This window comes from Camarhynchus parvulus, chromosome 9 (assembly GCF_901933205.1).
Source record: "Camarhynchus parvulus chromosome 9, STF_HiC, whole genome shotgun sequence".
NCBI classification, from domain to species: Eukaryota; Metazoa; Chordata; class Aves; order Passeriformes; family Thraupidae; genus Camarhynchus; species Camarhynchus parvulus.
In genome coordinates, this window is record NC_044579.1 from 1,754,700 (window position 1) to 1,776,549 (window position 21,850).

The 21,850-nt window shown below is 43.1% G+C and overlaps 1 protein-coding gene across 1 annotated transcript in view; it reads right to left on the bottom strand.

Moving 5' to 3' along the window:
- PPM1L (protein phosphatase, Mg2+/Mn2+ dependent 1L) overlaps nt 1–21,850 on the bottom strand; it is a 58,651-nt gene that overhangs the window by 7,776 nt on the left and 29,025 nt on the right. The window lies entirely within an intron of this gene.

A 21,850-nucleotide genomic window follows, 5' to 3' on the forward strand; every position in this document is an offset into this window, starting at 1 on the left:
TTTACTTTAATTTTTTTATTCTGTATTTTTAAGCGCCAACTGGCAAAGTGGAATCGAATTAAATGAGTTTATTTTAAATTTTTATTCTAAATTTTTAAGTATCAATTGGTAAAGTGGAATCAAATTTAATGTGTTTATTCTGAATTTTTTACTTAATATTTTTATTCCATATTTTTATGCGCCAATTGGCAAAGTGGAGTCGAATTAAATGAGTTTATTCTAAATTTTTATTCTAAATCTGAAAGCACCAAGTGGCACAGTGGAATCAAAATTAATGTGTTTATTCTGAATTTTTATTCTGAATTTTAAAGCACCATGTGGAAAAGTGGAATCAAATTTAATGTGTTTATTCTGAATTTTTACTTTAAATTTTTATTCTTTATTTTTAAGCACCAATTGGCAAAGTGGAATCAAATTAAAATGAGTTTATTCTGAATTTTTATTCTATATTTTAAAGTACCAATTGGTAAAGCGGAATGAAATTTAATGTATTTATTATAAATTTGAAAGCACAAAGTGACAGACTGGAATCAAATTTAATGTGTTTTTTCTAAATTTTTATTCTAAATTTTTATTCTAATTTTTTAAGCACCAATTGGCAAAGTGGAATCAAATTTAATGTGTTTATTCTAAAATTTTATTCTAAATTTTATACTAAATTTCAAAGCATCACGTGGCAGAGTGGAATCAAATTTAATATGTTTGTTCTAAATTTTAAAGCACAAAGTGGCAAAACGGAATCAAATTCAATGTCCTTATTCTAAATTTTAAAGCATCACGTGACAAAGAGAAATAAAATTTAATGTGTTTACTCTCAATTTTAAATCACCAAGTGGCAAAGTGATATAAAATTTAATGTATTTATTCTAAATTTTAAAGCACAAATTGGCAAAGCGGAATCAAATTTAATGCGTTTATTCGAAATTTTTGTTTTAGATTTTAAAGCACCATGTGGCAGAATGGAATCAAATTTGATGTGTTTATTCTAAATTTTTATTCTAAATTTTACAGCACCACATGGAAAAGTGGAAGAAAATTTAATGTGTTCATTCTAAATTTTTTATCCTAAATTTTAAAACACCACGTGGCAGAGTGGAATCAAATTAAAGTCTTTATTGTAAATTTTTTATCCTAAATTTTAAAGCAGCACGTGGCAGAGCGGAATCAAATTTAATGTGTTTTTTTTTTTACATTTAAAGCAGAGAGTGGAATCCCTTCCCCTGCCCTTGGTACACCCCCAGCCCATAAATACTGACACACACAAACCCAGAGAATTGATTTGAATTAATGAATTGAAATCCCTTTAATTCAGAGGGAACTGACACCAGGGGGCATGGTTGGGCTGGAGTTGGGGTTGGAGTAAAGCTGGAGTAACCTCGGAGTAACCTCTGGGAGCAGCTGCAGGGACCAGCCCAGGCTCAATCCTCATTCCCAGCCCCCCCAGCCCTCCCTGGAGCATCCCCTGGCACAGGGAATGGAAATTCCCCTTTTCTGGCACAGCTTTAATTTGGGGTTTTTTCAGTTTCCCTCCCTGACACAGCAGCAAGGGCTCCGTGCTCCAGTTTTTGAACAAAAAAAAGATAAAAAAAAAAAAGAAAAATAAATGATAATTAAGTTGTTTTATTCCTTTATTAATGTTTTATTTTAATACCCTTTCTGGCATTGAAACACCCAAACAAATTTGAACGAATTGTGCTACAGATGCAGCTCAGTGGAAATGCCTCTCCAGGAGGCAAAGCCTTGGGAATGCTGCTCATCCCAGGGCTGGGAGTGACCAGGAGTCCCCTCTGCTCTGGGGTTTTTGTTCTATTTCATTTTCCAAAGCCAACCAGAGATTCAATCAGAGATTAAATTGCAATCTCAAAACATCCCTGGGGTCGTGTCCCACGTTCCTGCTCGCTGATCCCCTGTGGCACCAGGGAATTTCCTCTGGAAAACCAAAGGAACTGCCCCCACAAGCACAGGGTAATTAATTAATTATTAATGAACATTACATCTGAAGAGCTGGTTTTTTCCCCAGGAAGGCCAGAAGGCACATTGCACACGGATTATTTTATCTCAAATTCAGGAATTTGTGTTTAATTTTCCTAAATTCTAGTTTTCCTAATTTTCCTTAATTTTCCCTAAGTTTTCCTTTAGACCACCCTGTGCAATATTAGAATTGTGCTTGGATTTATTAACTATTTAGAATTGTGCTTGGATTTATTAAATATTAAGAATTGTGCTTGGATTTATTAATTCCAAGTTATTTGCAGGTGTCCCCCCAGCAAATGAGTGCAATTCCTCTGGATTTATCAATTATTTATCAATTATTTCAACAAGGATTGGAGAAGTCACAGGACAATTTTCCAAGGGAACACACCAAGCCAACAATTTCTGTTTATCCTGAATGGGCACAGACTTCTGAAATGCAGGAAATTCCATCAAAACTTAAATTAAACCTTCTTTTTTTCCTGGTCAAACAAGGTGCCCTGAGAGGCTGTGGAGTCACCAAATTTCCCACATTTGATATGGAAATATCAAATCCCATCGGGGCTGGCTTATCCCACCCTGAGTATTTCCTCTGACAACCACACACACACCTCCCCAAAATTAAAAATACCAGGAATAACGAGAGTAAAGGAATTATTCCTGCAGCAAAAAGAAAAGCACCAGCATCTAAATTGCACATGCACAAAGCCTGAATGTTAATTAGAAAGTCAATCATTGCTTCTTTTAGGAGAAAAATGAGGATTGGTGGGGAAATGAGGCCCAGAGCAGGTGTTTGGTACAGTTTCTGTCAGCTCTGCCAAGCAGGGAGCTGGAGCTGCTTTGAGGGGATGGAACCCCAAAAATGGGAGATGCTCAAGCACAGAAATTCTGACAAACACCCACGAGGAAAGGACATCAATGTCTGGCTAAAATTTGAATTTACCAAAGGGCACCGTTCAGTTTAGTTTAATGGCACAAAGCAAAGCAGGTGGGATTGAAGTGCTAAAAAAATAAAATAGGGATGTCAAGATCTCACCTGATTTTGATGCTAATTGGGTGGAACTATTAGCAGAGATGAGCTGAATATGAAATGAAGGTTTGCAAAAAAAAAAAAAAAGGTTTTAAAATGCCTGAAAAGACTTGGCCATTACCAGGTAACAATGCAGAAAAACCCAAATTACAATTTATTTCCTAAATTTTGTGAGCAGGGATTGCATTTGAAGGCCAGCCAGGAATATTTCACCCAAGCAGGATTAACTGAAACATTTTCTTATATCCCTGTAATCAAATCTAAGCAAAAGGGATCATTTTTAATATTGGCATAAACAGGCAGAAGAGAGAGAGCAATAACCCTAAAAAGAATGGTCAGAGTGCCATAAACCCTCTGCATTTGCACAGGTGCTGAACTGCTCATTTTCCAAGCCTCTTTTGATACAGCAAAATGCTGCATTTTGGATTTCACTGAGCTCATCAAGTTAACACTGAAGGAAAAAAGAAAAAGGAGGTTTGCAAAATGACTCAACTTGAAATGACATTTCCAACTCTGCAGCCCTGCATCAGCGCAGCCCCTCAACTGAAAGCTTTTATTAGGAATTAAAATGCCTTAAAGCTACTCCAGGGGATTTCCACAGGTGCCTCTGTGCAGAAGCTTTTCCAAAGAGCAGGAGGTTTTTTAGAGTGAAAAACCAGTTTTACCAGAAGCCTTTCATTCTGCTCCTGTAGTTGAGGGAAAAAAAATGTATTTCTAGCCTATTAGACTCAATTAAAGAGCAAGAAGCATTCATCTTTCTGTGCCATTGTTCTCTCCCTCCCAGCACTCAGGGAGAGCAGTGGAATATTTTATTTTAGCCTCTAAATGGTTTCTCCTGATTTAGAGACTTCACTTTGTGCCAAGCAGAAACCAAGAACTGGGAAGATTCAGTCTGGGTGAGTTACACAGGAGCCAAAAAAAAAAATAAAAATCAGTTTTCAGCTGCCTAGAATGTCAGCAGTGTTCACCAGCTGGTCCCAAACGTGTCTCCCACCCTTCCCAGCACCTCTAAGTGGAATATTTCTGTGATTCCATCCAGCACAACCCCAAAGCTCTCAGCAAGCAGCAAACACACGGAAATTTTCAAATAACAGCAGAATGTCAATGTATAAAATATTCTCACTTTGCCTTCCCCAGCCAGAAATCCCCTGAGGGAAGCAGGAGAGCTCCTGGAGCAGGAGATGTTGTCCCTTGGGGCCCTGCTAAGGCTTTTCCTACACCAGATAAATTCCCAATGTTGGGAAGAATCCCTAAGCTTCTGTTTAAGTCTGACCTTAGAAAGTTCTCTATTAAGAAATCCCATGACTGATCAGCCTGGTGTTCCACCCAGAGCTGTGAGGAGATGAGATCAAACCTTTTGGGCTGAGGAAGAGGAACTGGGGAGCCTCAGGGCTCATCCCAGCAGCTCTTCCAGAGAAATCCAGGAATGGAGACACCACGGGGCTCAGCTCTGTCCCTTCCACCCCTGGGACAAACCCTGCACACAAAGGGTTAACGGGGAAAAGGTGCAATCCCCTTTTCCTTCAGGAATTAAAATTTCTGCAGATTCAATGAGCCCTGGTTCGATGTAATTATGGTTATTTTCTGAGGTCCTGCCCTCCCTTTGGGTTTGAAAAATCCACTGTAGTGACCCAAATATTGAGCTGGAGGCAGCCAGGAAAGCTGGAACCAGGGGCAAGGAAGCCAGCAAGGTCTGGGATGGAAAAATGATAAATTCTGTTCTCCCTGTGCCCAGCAGGGACAGGGGGACACTGCAGGGACACAGGTGTGACCCATGAAATCCCAATTATTTCCCATTTCCCAGCCAGGGAAACACTCGCACAAGCCACATTCCTGGTTTGGTAAAACTAATCCCGAATAAAGCAAACTTTTGTGTCCTCTCCTGGAACAGCAGGCTGCCAGGAAAAGAGATTTTGGGGATCATGTGGGTGATAAGCAGCTGAAACACGAGATTGTGGCACCACTCGGTGCTCAAAAGGCTCCTGGAATCCCGAGGTGTATAAACAGTGGGGTAATAATGATCGATTGGGGAATTGTCCATGGAAAACCCTGCTTGCTATACCTGGGATCTGAGAACCCAGAGAGTATCTGAGGGTTTAAGAAAACAATAAAAAAAAGGGGGGAATCACAATGAAAAAAGGTAGTAAAAAAAGGTAGAAAAAAGAGAGTATCTGAGGGTTTAAGAAAACAATAAAAAAGGGGGAAATTACAATAAAAATGGGGGAACCCAATAAAAAAAGTAAGGAAAGGTTTATTTTTTTTTCCAGGGAAGGAAACTTTCCCTCTGATGAGCTGAGAGAGGTGGGGATGTGAAGGCTCTGAGGGAAGAGGTGCTTTGGTTGTGGTGCCACAGCTCCTTTTCCTAAAACCAGGAGGAATCAGAGAAATTTCAGGGACATCAGCGACCAAGGAAAAAAAGGATGGATCTCAGGATTCCACCCTGCTACAGAGTGACTGCCCTGGAACTCAGCTGCAGTTTCTTCTCCTGATCTGCAGGACCCAGAAACTCCCATTAAATAAAACACCTCCTTCAGGAGGAACAGACAAACCTTCCAGAGTGGACAGAATTGATGTCACAGAGTAATTATATAAAGCACTTAATTAAATGGCTCAAAGACAGGGACTTCATTAAATAGAACAGCAGCCAATTCCAACCCACAAATAGTTTCCAAAGCCTGCTCCTTTTCTGGAGGCATTTCACTACACAAACTCTGAGAGCTGCACCCCTGAGAGCAGGAGGGACATAAATCAGGCCCCAGTAAGGACAAACACCAGGGCCTGGATGTTATTCCTGCTTCCCTCTACAAATGTACATGTGAAAGAATAAAAAAAAGGATTTTTGGGATCAGAACATCTCTGGTTATTGAGCCCGAAGGCAGGTGGGGAGCAGGGAATGGTCTGGAGGTGGTTTTGTTCATATTCCTCAAGTTCTTGAGCAGCTCATTCCAAAAGATGGGAAAACAAGGAGGGAGGAGGCAGATGTAGGAGAAAAAGAGGAAGACAAATACTGATGGAAGGGAGAACAGAGAGTGTGATGCCTTGTGCAGGCTGCCCCAGGGCAGAGGCTGGGCAGAGTCCCAGAATAAAGCAGGGATTTATCCAAAGGATCTCCTCCATGGATCCACCTTGGGCAGCACCAGAGCCCAGCCAGGGCTGCACCCAAGATGAACCAAAATGGCCCCAAAATGCACGAGCGCGCCCGGGGGTCTCTCCCTGGGATCAGTTCTGCTCCATTTGCACCTTGCAGTTCATTGTCCCATTCCAGCTTTAGCCCCTGCAGTCCCACCCTGCTTGTTTTTCTCTCTCCAGCCCACGGTGTTTGTGCTCTTGGGCTGAGCTTTGGATCATTTGTCCTTGGTGCCCAGCTGGAGCAGGAATTGTTTTGTCTCCCTGCTCTGTGCACAGAGCTCACCATCCCATAATATGAAGCTCAGACCCACCCACTAAAGCAGAACAGAAGCTGAAAAATATACAAACTAAAACCTGAGGCATCAAGTGAAATGGAAGTGAGAAAAAGGAAAGATGAAACCAACTGTGCTCAAAGAACCCCTGGAGGTGGCGCTCAGTGGGATCAGGCCCAGGCTGGACTCGATGGTCTTGGAAATCTTTTCCAACCCCAGTGATTCAACGCCAGGGAAATCTCTCCAAAAGATTGGAAATCTTTTCCTTTAAATGGTCATCTAAGTGGCCATTGAAAGGAAATTTTCCTGAAACGCAGTTTAATTAAATAAGATGGTACATGGTCATTGTGTTTCTCTAGCTCGTTAGGGTTGTTAATTGCACTTATTATCAAGGCAGAAGGTCAAGGAGGTTCCCAGCTATTTTCATCTCTGAATGGATGGAGAATGGGGGGCTGAGCAGGGAATTATGCAGCTGAGGAGGAAAAGGGGAATAAACAGTGCCTGCCACGAGCTGGGACCTCCAGCACTGACCCTCTGGGTGACATCAGTGTTGTAGCCATAACTGAGCAGATTTTATATCTTTTATTACACCTTTTTTTGTATCTTTATTCCTGGCCAGGCTGCACCCAGACAGGGCCATTCCAAGTGACAGCCCTGACCAGGTTTCCTCTCACGGGGACAGCACCAGCCCCTCTCCCAAGGGAGGCTGATTAAATGTCCAAGATGTTTCTTTCCCTTTACTGCTTCACTTTGCAATTTCCTCCTATTTTTAAGAGCAGCCCCAGCAGGGATTAAAGGTCCATGATAGCACACTATAAAAAACTTCAAAGCAGCAACTGGAAGTGATTCTGCTCCTGCATTAGAAGCTCCTTGAAAAAGCTCCTGCTCTGAAGAGATAACAGCACAGCTTTGATTTTAAGGCTTTTGTATTGCTTGGAGTGTTTGTATATTAAAGTGACACAGCCTGGAGTTTTCAGATTTCATGGCAAGCCTTGAGACAACAAAAAGCAAATACCTTTTATCGGGAGCGTGGAGCGAAGCAACTCACGCAGCACAGCTTAATATTTTGGCAACATTCCCAAAAATATTCAACCTCTCACTTCCAGGAGTTTAAACAGAAATTTAAGCAAACCTGAGCCAAGGTTTCAGAGGGAAAAACAAATCTGAAATTCAGAGAAAACCCGAGATATCCCAGGGGCTGGTTGGGTTTTCGTGCCGTGGTGGTGAACAAGTCCTGAGCCAGGTTTCTGACAGCCTCGGAGGTGGAAGCTGGGGAGATCAAGTTTATTTCCCAGCAAAACAGCTGCTGGCAAATCAATGTTTTGCTGTCACTCAGGCACTGATTTATTATCTCCCAAAATCATCAATATTTCTCCCCAAAGTCTCTGGGCTCTTTGGTGCTGCTCCCTCACTTCATCCCTCAGGAGGGAGAAACTCTGTGGGGATTCTTCCCCCTGCTGCCCATTATTCCACCGGGATCATTTCCACAGAAATAATCCCACTCCACCAGATTTTCCATCATTTTTCAGAGAGTTTTTCCCTATGTTTTGCTGTCACTCAGGCATTGGTTTATCATCTCCCAAAATCATTAATATTTCTTCCCAAAGTCCCTGGGCTCTGTGGTGCCTCACACGCTGCTGCTCCCTCACTTCACCCCTCAGGATGGAGAAACTCTGTGGGGATTCTTCACCCTGCAGCTCATTATTCCACCTGGATCATCTCCACAGAACTGTTCCTACTCCACAGGTTTTCCATCATTTTCCAGACACTTTTTCCATATTATTTCCTTGGACAGTTGTCCAAGGCAAGGATCACGGCTGAGCCCCCCTCCCAGCTGATGACTTCCCAATCTCTAAACTCCTGGACTCCAACCGCAGCCAGGCAGCTCTGGGAACATCTCCAGATGAAGCACTGGGAGCATCACTCTAAATCTCCTCTCCTCTCATCCTTCTATCCCCCAGAACTGCAGGATTACTCTCAGAACGATATATCCCAGGTGTTATCTCTGCCCGAGCTCTGTTTACCACACCTGATCACTAAACCATGCCTAAGCCTCCCAGCACATCACCTCCAGCTGCAGCTGCTTTTAAATCCACCTCCACAACCCCTTCCCTGCAGGCACTGCCTGATCCCAGCTGCTGGAATAAATAAATTTAAATAAGAAATCCAGATTTATTCCCAGCAACACTTGGAGCAAGCAAACACTGAAGGGATGAACTGTGGTGAAACCAGAGAAGAGCAGAATGGGAAAAAAAATCATCTCAACAGCTTGAAGTGTCTCGACAGATCGGGACAAAAAAATGTGAGAGAATAATTTTGGGCAGGAAAACGTGGAATTTCAACTTTCCACCCCAAAAAAAGTGGGTTTGTTTCCTGACGACCGACGGCGGGACACAAACAGGGAATGAGAAAACAACATCTGAGAGAATCGTTGAGGTTCAAAGAAATGCTGCCAACATTGAGCAAAAAAAAGGGTAAAAACAGGATTTGGGAATCTTGTGGGTGTGCTGGGAACTCATCTAAATTGAGACAAATAAAATAACAGCAGGAAATGTTGAGGGGGGGAAAAACCTGGTGTGTAGAAGAGTGAGAAACTTATTTTGGAGCCGACACGATGGCACAGCCAAATAATGGCATTTCTGAGGGAGAGAGTCTGGGGCAAGGAAAAGGGACAAAAGGGAAGGCTGAGCACCAAGGAGCTTCTTAAAGGAAAGGGAATTTTGGGAGATTTAAGGAAAATTAAAGGGAATTTTGGGAGTTTAAAGGAAAACTAAAGGGAAGGGAATTTTGGGAGAGCAAGGAAAGGGAATTTTGGGAGACACCTTTAAGGATGAGCTTTGCTAAGAGGCCAAAAGAAAAGAAAGGTGCTAAACATGAAAACCTCCCAAGCCTCATCCATGGCCCTTCTGGAGAGTCCAAACCCTTACACCGACCTCCAGCTCCATAAAAACCACTCTGATTTTCCCAAGGAGAAGGAAAATCGTGGCTTGAGATGTTCCAGCTGCTGCTCCAGCACCTGGGAGGTTTCTGCTGGCAAGTCCTGGTGCCTGACAGGAATGAAATCCCTGCACAAATCCTTTTTTTGGGGAGAAGCCCCTTGCCTTGGGATGAGGGCTGACAGGAGCACCAGGCTGGGCTCAGGAAGGTTCCAGGTGGCTTTTCCAGCTGCAAAGCCCCAGGAAAAGCCTGGAGCTGATCCCTGCCCAGGAGTTTGTGCCAGCTCAGCAGCTCAAAACCAGATTATATTTTGCCTTGCTTGGCTTTGGGATTGCATCTTGGCTGTTTTAGGGTTCTAGGGAGCAGAAAATCCCCTGCAAAATAAACACTGAGAGTGAGCCTCACCTTAAGGAGCTGCTGATCCTCCTGTACCAACCCAAAAATATCCCGGGAGCAAATGAACGTGCTGCTCTGGGAGGTGAAAATCCTGCTTTAAAGGAAACATTTAATTTCATTTCCCACCTAAGAGGCTCCACCAGAACAAACCACACTTGCAAAAAGCCCAGGAAAATTGAATCAGGGCTATTTCTGAACTCCTTATCCCAATTTTGGAGCCCATAAACTCCCTTTCCCCCCAACACGTGGCTGCAGTATTTTCATAAAGTGGATTTTTGTGAAGTGGGAAATCAAATTTGCAAGAGCAACGACTGCAGGAAATCATGATAAAATGCTCGATGCTTCCTGACACTTAAAATAATATTCTAATCTGGTTTTCTAAAGCTCTGCAATAAACTCTGCTGCCTGGAAATCAGGTGGAAATCAGAGGGTGAATGGATCCAAACACAAAATTATGCAATGAATGTTTTCATTGGGTACAATTAGGGCATATTATACTTTTAAAGACCTGCAGATGAAACTACCTGAAAAATGAAATGTTTAACTCCGGCAATGAAATTAAGAAATAAAAATCGAGTTTCTCTGGGTTTTATGGATAAAAAGCAGTTTCACAAGAGATGTTTCCTCACTCCTATCTGTACACAGATTTTCTGGAGAGCTGCTGGGGAACCATCCAGGAGTTCTTTTCCATGGAGGTTATTTTGGTCACCATTCCCCTTTCACATGCACACGAGGAGCTGCAGGCTATTTTTTGGTACCAGAATGATCTTTATCCTGCTATTTTTACTCCTCATTGCTGTGCTTTTGCCCTTGGCCTCTCTGCACAGTTCTCCCACTCCCATTCCTCCCCCAATCCCAGTCATTTCCATCCTTTCTTACAGAAGCTCCTTTTATTCTCCTTAAAAGTCCTTAAAAACTTGGAATTTAAGGCCTCAACTTTCCAGCAGAGCCCAAACACTGTTACCCAACCTCTGGTTCTCACTGTGTTATTTTTGCACCATGAATTTTGAATATTAAAGTGTATTTTGGAGATTTTGGGGCTTTATGGTCTGCTAAATCTTATTGGGCTTGATGACCTGAAAGGTCTTTTCCAACCTAAATGGTTCTGTGGTTCTTTAATATATCAAATAAACAGAGAATAAATAAAACAGTGAAGCTCAGCTGGGCCTAAAAACCAAACTCTGAGCACTGCACACTTCGGGAGTATGACTGGGGTGGAATAAAACTCCTTAAAATCTTTTTAAATTGTACTTTATATGCACCAGGAGGGTGTGCTTGAGAGAAAATGCTTTTTCCTGCTGATCCTCGTGGTTTTCTCTTTGGCTTTTCTCAGTGCTTACAGGAATTATTTAAAATAAAATACATAACTACAGGGTCAAGCAAAAAAGCTGTTAAAATGTTTTCATAGGTAGGTGGCCAAGAAATAATCAGATTTCCTCTTAGAAACCGAGCTAGGAACCCACTCAAACAACAACTCTTGGTGATTTAGCGTTGTGGTTTTTCACAGTGAAATCAATTATGAGAAAAATCTGTTTTTCTCTTACCAAAAATTGCCAAAGTAACCTGCAGCTCGTTCCTTTCTACGAGGACTAGCAGGCATTTAGCCTTGAAAGGCATCTAATAAATAAAATCATTTCCATGCAATTTGTCTGAGTATTCACACAGAACATGCTACGAGCTGGAAATCCCACAGGGAACTGGGGATCAATCCCACTGGGAACTGGGGATAAATCCCAGAGGGAATTGAGGATCAATCCCACGGGGAACTGGGGATAAATCCTACTGGGAATTGATGATAAATCCCACCAGGAATTTTGGATCAATCCCACAGGGAATTTGGGATCAATCCCACTGGGATATTGGGATCAATCCCACTGGGAATTGTGGATAAATCCACTGGGAATTATGGATAAATCCCACTGGGAATTGGGGATTGATCATACAAAGATATTGGGGATAAATCCCACTGGGAATTGAGGATAAATCCCACAGGGATATTGGGATAAATCTCACAGGGAATTTGGGATGAATCCTACTGGGAATTTGGGATGAATCCCTCCAGGAACTGGGGATAAATCCCTCCAGGAATTGGGGATAAATCCCACAGGGAAATTCCAATAAATCCCACAGGGATATTGGGATACATCCCACAGGTAATTTGGGATACATCCCACAGGTAATTTGGGATAAATCCCATAGGGAATTTGGGATAAATCCCACGGGGAATTCAGGATAATTCCACTTTTCACGTTTGACTCTTTCCAACTTGAGGTGTTTAGCACAAAAAACCCCACCAGGTTTGGAGTTTTTAATCAAACACTGAGTGATGGAGCCAGAAAGGAGGGAAGCAAAAGCTTTCCCTCAATATTTCCATTCCTTTTTTTTGGAACCTTCTGGAAGCAGGTGGAAACAGGGGGAAAACCAGGGGATGCAATTCCTGAAGTTTCTGCTTTGTGGGGCACTGGGAGAGGGAAGTAGAGAGGTTTTCCCCCAGTTTCCATCAATGGAATCTATAAAATATATATGTAGAATATTTATTAAAATAAATAGTTATTAAAATATGTATTAAAATATGCATATTTAAAAGATATTAAATATTAAATAGTTAAAATATTTAAATATATTTAAATATATTTAAATATAAAATATTTAAAATATGCATTAAAATATATAATATTTAATATAGAAATATATAATAAAGATATAATGTATTATATAAGATATTAAATATATAGTGTAGATATATAATATATTCTATATTATCTATTCTAAATGATATAATATGTGTGTAATACACATAATATATAATGTATATTGTGTGTATAAATTAAAGAAATATAAATCTATCAAATGTGCTGACAGCTGGAAACCTGACCAGTTGAAATCTGCATTAATACCCAGAACAATTCACCCTGGTGGGAGCTTTGTGGCACCAATTATTCCTTTGCAAAAAACCAATGAAGAAACTAAAAAATCCTTTAGCCAAGGAATGGCTAAGCAGGAAAAAAAAAATCAAAATATTCCCATTTGCAGGCCTAAATCTCTGCAAGGCACAATCTCTGAGCAAAAACCTCTATTTTGTACCTCAGGCATAAATAAAATACAGTTTGTGCTGATCCCAGTGCCTTTTCTGGCTGCAAGAAATACTTCAAAGCATTATTTGGGGTTTAAAAATAGAATGTTTTGGCCTGCCTGAAGTCTTGGTGGCACCGATGGATGTGGCAGGGTAAAACTTGGAGTTTTATTGCTGGCTGGCCTCGTTCTGCAGGATTAAAGAAGCTCCATCCGGTCACAGAAAGACAAAACCAAGGACATGAAGCATTTAAATCGGTTTGCATGGAGGTTTCCTGGGAAAAAATGGAGTGGCCATGATTCAAAAATTCCTTGGAAGTGAAGGAAAATGGAAGGAAGCTCCAGAGCAATGGTGTGAACAGAACAGGATATCTGACAGATTCCTAAACCTCAATAAACAGAGGAAAAAAATTCTCATTTTCCTGTACAGAACATGGTGTGCTGCGGATGTAATTTGTGTAGATAATTTATATATAATTTCTAAATAAAGTTCTTGGAGCATCCCATTCCTGGTGGGATCAGTGTAATCAGTATGGGCAGCATAATTTAATTAATTTTTCACCACTGCCTGTACACAGACATAGAACTGAAGGAAAAGCCAGCCTACCTTAACCATAACTCATAAATCAAATTAAAATCCACTGCACTGGAACCACTGAGAGAGAAAATGCTTTATAAATAGATAACAAACCTTGAAGTTCACAGATCTTTTCACAAGGAAAAAATACAAAATATTAAAAATTCCAACATCCCAGCCAGGGCTTTGTTTGTAGGTTTATTTTGGGGGAAATTTTGCCAAGGTCCCTCTTTGATGTGTCCCTTTCAGGTTTATTTTAGGAGGCATTTTTGGAAGCAGTGTCCCACACGAGTGGACAGGATGTTTGTGAATTCTGCATTGGAAAATGGAATTATCGTGTCCTGATGGGCAAACCACAGGCTTTGCCTGGAAGCTGCCAGGATAAAAACTGGGACAACATTTAGGACATGAAATTCCTGGTCCAGAACCCAGCCTGGGGCAGATTTTCACATCCCACTCCCATCAACATCCACCAAACACCCAGAGGCAGGAGGGGACCTTGGGCAGCAGAGCCTGAACACATCAAACAGAGGAATGTTGGTAGAAAATTGGAAGAATGAGTGGAAAATTATTAAAAACCCAAGAATTGTTAAAATGCAGGTGGTCTGGGAGGAGAAGAGACATGGAAAATCAGGAATGTGACCTGATAAAACACAAGGGAAGCCCCATGGCCACACTTCTGTCCAAAAATGCTCCCTGCCTGCGCGGTTTTCCCACACAGATGCAAGACAAACCTGATTTAACACCAATTCTCCTCCTCAGGGACAGCCCTGCTCCTTCCCACCACATTCCCATGGCACTGACATTACCCCCAAAAAAAGGACTGCCCTTGGATGGGCTGAATTTAAATTCCCTGTTAATAATCGCCCAGTGCCACCTCTGCTGCTCCTCACCCATCAGCAGTCCATGAAGGGCTTTTCCCAGCTTTGTTTCTTTTGCCACTAAATCCAAATATCCCCTCATTTTCCAGGCAGAGGCTTTTAGGAAGATCCCTCCTAATTCTGTATTTAGCCACCAGCACATTTGTGCCATGAAAGATTTCATCATCCCCACTCGGTGTGCTGCTGTCCGAGAACATCTCCAAAGGGCGCTGCGGGCTGGGCTGGAACTTGGGATTGCTCCAAGGTGTTCCTGTGAGTCAATCCCAAAATCCAGAGCTTTGTTGTGGCTTTTAATGAACTGTGTTGTGCCTTAATTGCATTGCATGTTCCACATTGCCAATACACAGCGTGAGGTGAAAGGGACGGGAAGGAAAATCAGATTTAGTGAATGGTATTGACAGAATTCCTTTCTTTTTTCCTCTCAGTGCAGCCACAAGGGTTTGGGAGGGGATGTGGAGGAACAGAACAGTGAATTTGCCCAAAGCACCTGACTGAGGAGGGGTGCAGCTCAGTCCTGTGAGATTGAGGAAATGTTCTTTACTGAGGGAAAAGAACAAATCACACAATTCCTTCATGGAATTCAGGGGGAAACAGGAGAGCTGGGCAGAGAGAGTCACCCAGCTGTGATCTGCTCAGAGTGCAGATTCCTGCATGGAACATCCCTCTGGATAAATGCTTTTTTATCCTGTTTCAAGGAGAAATGAGAGAAGGAGAGATCACTCCTTCATGAAGAACAAGAACTGCAAAATCCAAATACAAACCAAAACTCCTGTAGGCCACAGTGACACAAGAACTGTCGAGTTTCTCCTAAATAAAGAACCTGAGATGAGAGATCTCGATAAATCTGTGCCGAGAGACACTTCAGGAAGAGATTAGCAGGTGATAAGGAAGTTCTGTGCCCAGCTGGCAGCATTTCAGGGGGACTGACACTGGTACCCTTTAAATAAGTGCTGACAGCTGGAAAACAAAGCCCTGCACTTGGCAAAAAAAGAGATGAGGGGAAAAAAAAAAACCCTGATAAAAGAATAGGAAGTGATTTATGAGTAACAGGAGAGAAGGCATCTGGTGCAGTTGTGAAGGTCAGAAGCTGGGAGAGCAGAGAGAGGCAGGGCCAGGAGCTCCGAGCAGGAACAGCCTGGCTCAGCAGCAGGGCACGGACAGCTCAGGAACAGCAGGAAGGGAAAACTGGGCTGGGGACAGACCTCCCCAGCCAGGGGGAAAAGGAGGATGAAACCCAACGGTTTGCCCAAAACCTGGGCTCCTGCAGCTCTGCCGGAAGAATCCTGGAGTCACAAAGTGCTCTGGGGGGCAAGGACCTCAAATCCCACACCATTCCAGGGACAGGGACCCTGCCACTGTCCCAGGCTGCTCCCAGCCCTGCCCAGGCTGGCCTGGGACACCTCCAGGGCTGTGCCAGCCCCTCAGGGAGGGATTTTTTCCTAATTCAACCTTTCCTTTTCCAGTTTAAGACCATCTCCCTGTCACATGTGGAGCCTCCCTCACACCAGGGCACTTGGGACCCCTCTCAGAGTTTAAAAGGTTGGAAGATGAGCAGGAAATGATCCAATAACACTCCAGGAAATGACCAGGATGGGTCAAATTCATCAGAGAATCCTTAAATTTGGGGAAGATCTTTAAGGCCATTGATTCCAGCTCACCAGCACCACGGTCACCACATCCTCAAGTGCCACCTCCCCTTTTTGGAGCCCTCCAGGGGTGGTGACTCCACCATTAAAGCTCTTTATTGCCAGACTCTCCATTTGCTCACAGCTCCCTGCAGAGGTTTGTTCCTCATCTCAGGTGGGCAGCTCCAGTTCCTGCCTGCTGATCTGACACCATTTCAGCTAATTCAGGTCAATAGAAAGGAACTGCCCCCCCAATAACACCTAACTCACAGCCCCTGCAGTGTGTGGGGACAAGCCACAGCGTTATCAATAATAAAGGGTAAATAGAAAATCAAGAGGATAAAGAAACTCCTTTAAAAATGAATGAATGAGTGTAAGTAACTACCTCCACACTTCTAAATTGTTAGCAGCTTTTCACAGCTTATTCAAATTCACATATTGTCCCTGCAGTAGATGCAGCTTTAGAAAAATAATTACAGAAGATGACAAATGAAGTAAATTGTACCCAAACTGTGGCTATAAAGCAAAAAAAAGCTGTCTGCTCTGTGTTGGGTGTTTTGAGCTATACTCAAGCAAGTTCAGAGGTTAATTCAATAAATATAATGGTGTTTGCCAGCTTTAGAACCTGTGCAACATCACCCTTCAACAGCCCACATCTCCAGAGAGCAGTCACTTATCCCAGCAGAGGGAAAATCCTGCTCCAAGCCCTTCTGGAAAAGACTGCAGCAGTTAAAGTTTAATGAGCAGGCTGCAGAAAATGGATAAATTTGTGCTGAAACCAAAGAGCTGCTTCATTCTGAGCTCCTGGGCTCTGCTTAGGAGGTGGAAACCTTGAGGAGGAGGAGAAGTTTGGGGCTAAGGAGGCTCCTCATGGCTGGTGATGGTGGTGATGGTGGTGGCGATGGTGATGATGGTGGCGATGATGGTGGTGATGGTTCTGGTGATGATGGTGATGAATGTGGTGGTGTTCACAGGAGTCCCAGGACGAGGGAAGGGATGGGAATCTGACTCCATGTTTCAGAAGGCTGATTTATTATTTTATGATATATATTATATTAAAAGAAAATGATATATTAAAACAATACTAAAAGAATAGAAGAAAAGGATTTCATCAGAAGTTAGCAAGGAATAGAAAGGAATGGAATGATAATAAAATCTTGTGGCTGACCAGAGAGTCCGAGCCAGCTGGACTGTGATTGGCCATTAATTAGAAACAACCACATGAGACCAATCACAGATGCACCTGTTGCACTCCACAGCAGCAGATAACCATTGGTTACATTTTGTTCCTGAGGCCTCTCAGCTTCTCAGGAGAAAAGATCCTAAGGAAAGGATTTTTCATAAAGTGTGTCCGTGACAGATGATGATGAAGATCCCAGCTCTGGCCCAGCCCAGGAATGCTGCCCTAAAGAGCCATCCCACCCTCTCTGCTCACAGCAGGCAGCCCCACAAGCTGCTGCTCTTTAGGATTTCCTCTCCACTCCACCAGAGATGGGTGATTACAGAAGGGAGCCAGCAGCAGTGGGGCTGCTGTTGACACCGAGGCCAGTTTAGTTGTACGGTGCAGAGGGAACAGAATGAAACCCCTGGAATTCAGGAAAGCCAGACACAAAGGGCTTGGCTGAATTCATCTGTGGCCGCAGGCAAAGCTTGGTGCTGCTGCTGGCTCTCCTGGCACAGCTGAAGGCTGAATCCCAGGGAAAACAGGGGAATAAATGGTGATTTGGGAAGGGCTGATGGGAGATTCCCTCCCAGCTCTGTCCCACCCCTGTCCTCAGGAGCTTCATCCCCAGCATGGAGTCAAGATGAAATCACCACCATGCATTTCAATTCAATCAGCTGGAAGGATTTTTTTTTTCCTTCTGTTAATGCAAAATTTGCATCTTTAAAAAGAAAAAAAACCCTACAAATGAAATCTGATAGTGTGAACAGCACAGAACGGGTGTGGGGGAAGTGTGGGACACACTGCAAGGAGCAGAAAATGAACTCCACTTTTAAATGTAGGGGATTGCAGCCTTAAGAATGCCAACTCTGCTTTTCTAATTCTTCAAACACTTAAAGCAAGAATCAAAGGGCATTTTCCTACTCTCACTATAATTGTGAGCACCTTCACCTCTGCAGTGGCAGAGTGTACTGAGCACATAACATGCAATGCCTAAAAACCATTAAATCAGGGGGGTTTATTCCTGACAAAAGTGCCCAAATTGCTGCTGACATGGGACTCACACGTCAGGGTTTTCTCCCTGAATTTATAATGGCACAAACATTTTAGAAATAGATTCCAGAACCCAAGTGAAAACCTCAGCAGAGAACTAAGGACGCTGTAATAAAGTTAACATTTGAATTTCAGATATAATTTTTGCTTCAGACGTGAATGCAAAACCATCAATCCAGAACTGAGCATTTTGGAGGACATGAGCACCATTCCTAAATGTTAATAATAAATGAATAAACTACAAAGCCCTGGATTTCCTGGATTAAGGAAGAAAAGAACAACTTGCACCTTTTGCTGCTGGAACCTGCTGCTTCTCCAGTGCTGCCCCTGCAATGCAATGATTAAAAATCAGAGATGAGGTTTTTCCCTCTCTAAAATCTCTCTGGGGATGGAGGAAGAGCAGAAGGAGAGGTCTGGGTTGGTTCCAGGCATGGATCCTCTTGTTCAAGGCCCTTCCCTCTGCACCCTGGACTTGCTGCTGCTCCAGGGATGACAAAACCAGCACAGGTGAAGCTTTGCTTTGGGGTTTTCCTGCCAAAAATGTGGGATTTCTCCAGCTCTCCATGCACAAGCACCCAGAGCAGCATTTGGGGACACGGTGGGTACCTGTTAAATGTTTCTGACAGGAAGCTGAGGATGCTCCCAGGATCCCTGACCACATCAACGCAATCCAAAATCTCATTAAAGCTGCTTGCACCTCACTGAGGGCAGCAGCACTTGGAATGCTGCAGGAATTACCTCCCTATGAACAACAGAAGCTCTAACAAACCCATTCTCTGTCTGTCTGTATTACAACACACATATAAATAATAAATCCAGCCTCTCTAGTGCCAGGCAAGTGCTACACAAACACCTTCTTGCTTTACACACACTGCAACAAAACTCCTCTCCCCAAAGCCGCCGTCTCTCTGAACTCCAAAGCCAGCTGAGAGCAAAGCAAAACTGCTCAAAGAGAAACCATGTGCAGCCCTTGCCAGGAAAGCTGGGAGGGAAATAAATGCAGGGAAGTTCTCCCTCCTCCTGGCTGCTCTGCTGCTCCTGACACAGCAGCGGAGTGAAAAAGGAGAGGATTTGGTTCGGGAGTAGGAGCTGTGGAGTATTTTGGGGACTTGATGTTCGGCAGCCCTTGGTGCCAGTGTGAAGCCTGGAAGTGGCACAGAGAAGCCAGGGTTTGTTATCCAGGAACAACATTTATTCCTAATGCTGCCAGCATCACTTGGAGAAGGAGAATTTGCAGCATTTTGCCCATTTTTTGGGGGTGATGCAGGAACTGGCAGGATTTATGTCTGTGATGGGACCCAGAGGAACAGTGGGAACATCTACACAAGGCCAGTTATATGTTTAGCATTTATTTTTATGAAATAAAAGAAATTATATTCTATTTTTATATTCTATTTTTAGCTTTTTTTCTTTTAGGTTTTCAAAACCAAACTGATGGACTTAAACACAGGTGCTGGGTATAAGAATGACAAACCTTGTGCACACAGAATCAGCTCCCTGGTAAATCTGCAGTAACATGATCTGTTTTCATAAATTCTTTATCAGGGCAAGCCTGGCACCGGGGTTGATGATGTTGCTGTTCAAAAGATGCACACAAATTAAATCAGCTTCAGAATCCTGGTGCTTGGCTTTGCTGTGCTGATGTGGGCCCATCACAGAAAATAATTAATGCAACAATAAATGGCAATAAAAGGCAAACTGTTCACAGCCAGGGTTTCCATCACCCCTGAGCAGCTTTTCCCACCCCAAAGTGAAGGGGAAACTCAAAACTCAGCCCTCAAGGTGAGCTGCTTTCACCCTTAATATCCTTAAAGATCAAATATTCAGTTTAGGGCCATGATCCCACCCAGCACAGCCAAGCTGACAAGACAGATTTTCCTGCAAAACACGAGAGATAAGGAACAGATATGCTGAACTCTGGCTTTGGGTGCACCTCCTAAAGCAGCTTTAATAAATTCCTGCATTTTAGGCTTCAGCAGGGAGTTACACCTCAGTTGTGAACACGAGGTGTGTTTTATTTTTTATGTCCTGTGGCAGAATTCCAGTGAAAACAGGACCTGGAAATAGTAATCCCAAAAAATCCCCACAGAGCAGAGCACCCTCTGTGCCAAGGGCATCACTGGGCATTGTTTGATGTTGTTGTCATCACTGGCACCATTTGATGGCTTTGTCAGGATGCTGGAGCCAGGGGAAAGGAATTTCTGTTTCATTTCAGGAACCAGTTCCCGGAGAAAAGCTGGCTCTTTGCAGACCCACACCAGAGCTCCTCAAAGAACAGCTCCAGCTGCAAACTCCCTGTGAGGAACAGCCCAGAAACCAACTCTGGGCTGGCTCAAGAGCCAAATTCTTCCACAGATTAAACTCGGGGTTGGATTTGTCACCCTGGGTCTCAGACACGGCTCTGGGAGGGGCTTTTGGGGCTGGGGAAAAAACTTCCATCTCCTTTTTTCCCAGCTCCTTTTTTCCATCTCCTTTTTTCCATCTCCTTTTTTCCCTCTCCTTTTTCCAGCCTTGCCCTCCCAAGGCCTGCCTGGGTCCCAGCTTTAACCCAGGCAAAGCCATTAGCACAAAAGCTTCCCTCAGGAGCCCCCCAAAAATAGGAATATATTTCTATTAGTGCAGGAAATTCATCATGCAGGGTCAGTGAGCACCTTCATGTGATCTCCTCCAGCCTAATGGAGCAGCACCAAAGCATTTCCCTTTCTGCCTTCTCAGCTCCTCCAAGATAAATATTAATGGCCAAGCACGGAGGGAACACTCCAGTGACTCCTCTGCAGCTATTCCAGACTAAATAACCCTTTAAAGTGCTATATTTTTTCCACTTTAAAGCTTATTTCCCCCATATTTTCTAGGCTTTGCTTGGGTTTCTCCTCGGTGCCATTTAAAGGGTTGCACAAAATTGGGTTTGGGGTTGGTGCAGAGCTGCCACGTGTGGGGAGAGCAGCTCGGAGGCAGAAAAATGCAGTTTTTTCCTGAAAATTTTCCTGAAACTGCAAAATGCAGGTTTTTTTTCTTTGCTTGTAAGAAAAGCCCCCTCTGAGGGGTGAACTTGCAAGGTGGATTTCATCTCTGAGCGCTCACCCTCCGACACAACACCACCAGCAACCCCAGGCTCTGAGAAAGGATGCTCAGAGCCCCAAAAATACTGGACAGCAGCCATTTATCCTGTGTGAGAACACAAATAACACATCCAGGGCCCAACTCTGTTAAAAATCTCTTTGCAAATAGGACATTTCTGCTTTTAAATGGGATGAAGGCAGTGGGGATGTGTCTGTCTGCTGGCAGTGCCTCCTGTGGAGCTCGTGGTCCATTTAAGGTTGTCTTTCTTTCCTCTAATGAGTAGAAAATTCATTAAGGAGACCAAAGCCTCTTCCAATAATGCACAAACCACCCCTCAAGGCCCAGGGTTTGCTCCCTCCCTGAGCTCAGGGTATTTTAACAGGGTATTTTATATTTTAACAGGGAATTTGAACAGGGTATTTTATATTTGAACAGGGCATTTGAACAGGGTATTTTATATTTTAACAGGGAATTTGAACAGGGTATTTTATATTTGAAAGGGGGGTTTTAACAGGGTATTTTATATCTGAACAGGGTGTTTTATATTTGAACAGGGCATTTGAACAGGGTATTTTAACAGGGTATTTTATATTTGAACAGGGTATTTTAACTCTGCGCTCCCCAGCATGAAACAGAGTCCAAATCCCCAAGTAAATATAAAATGAATAATCTGGAGTCTGCACAT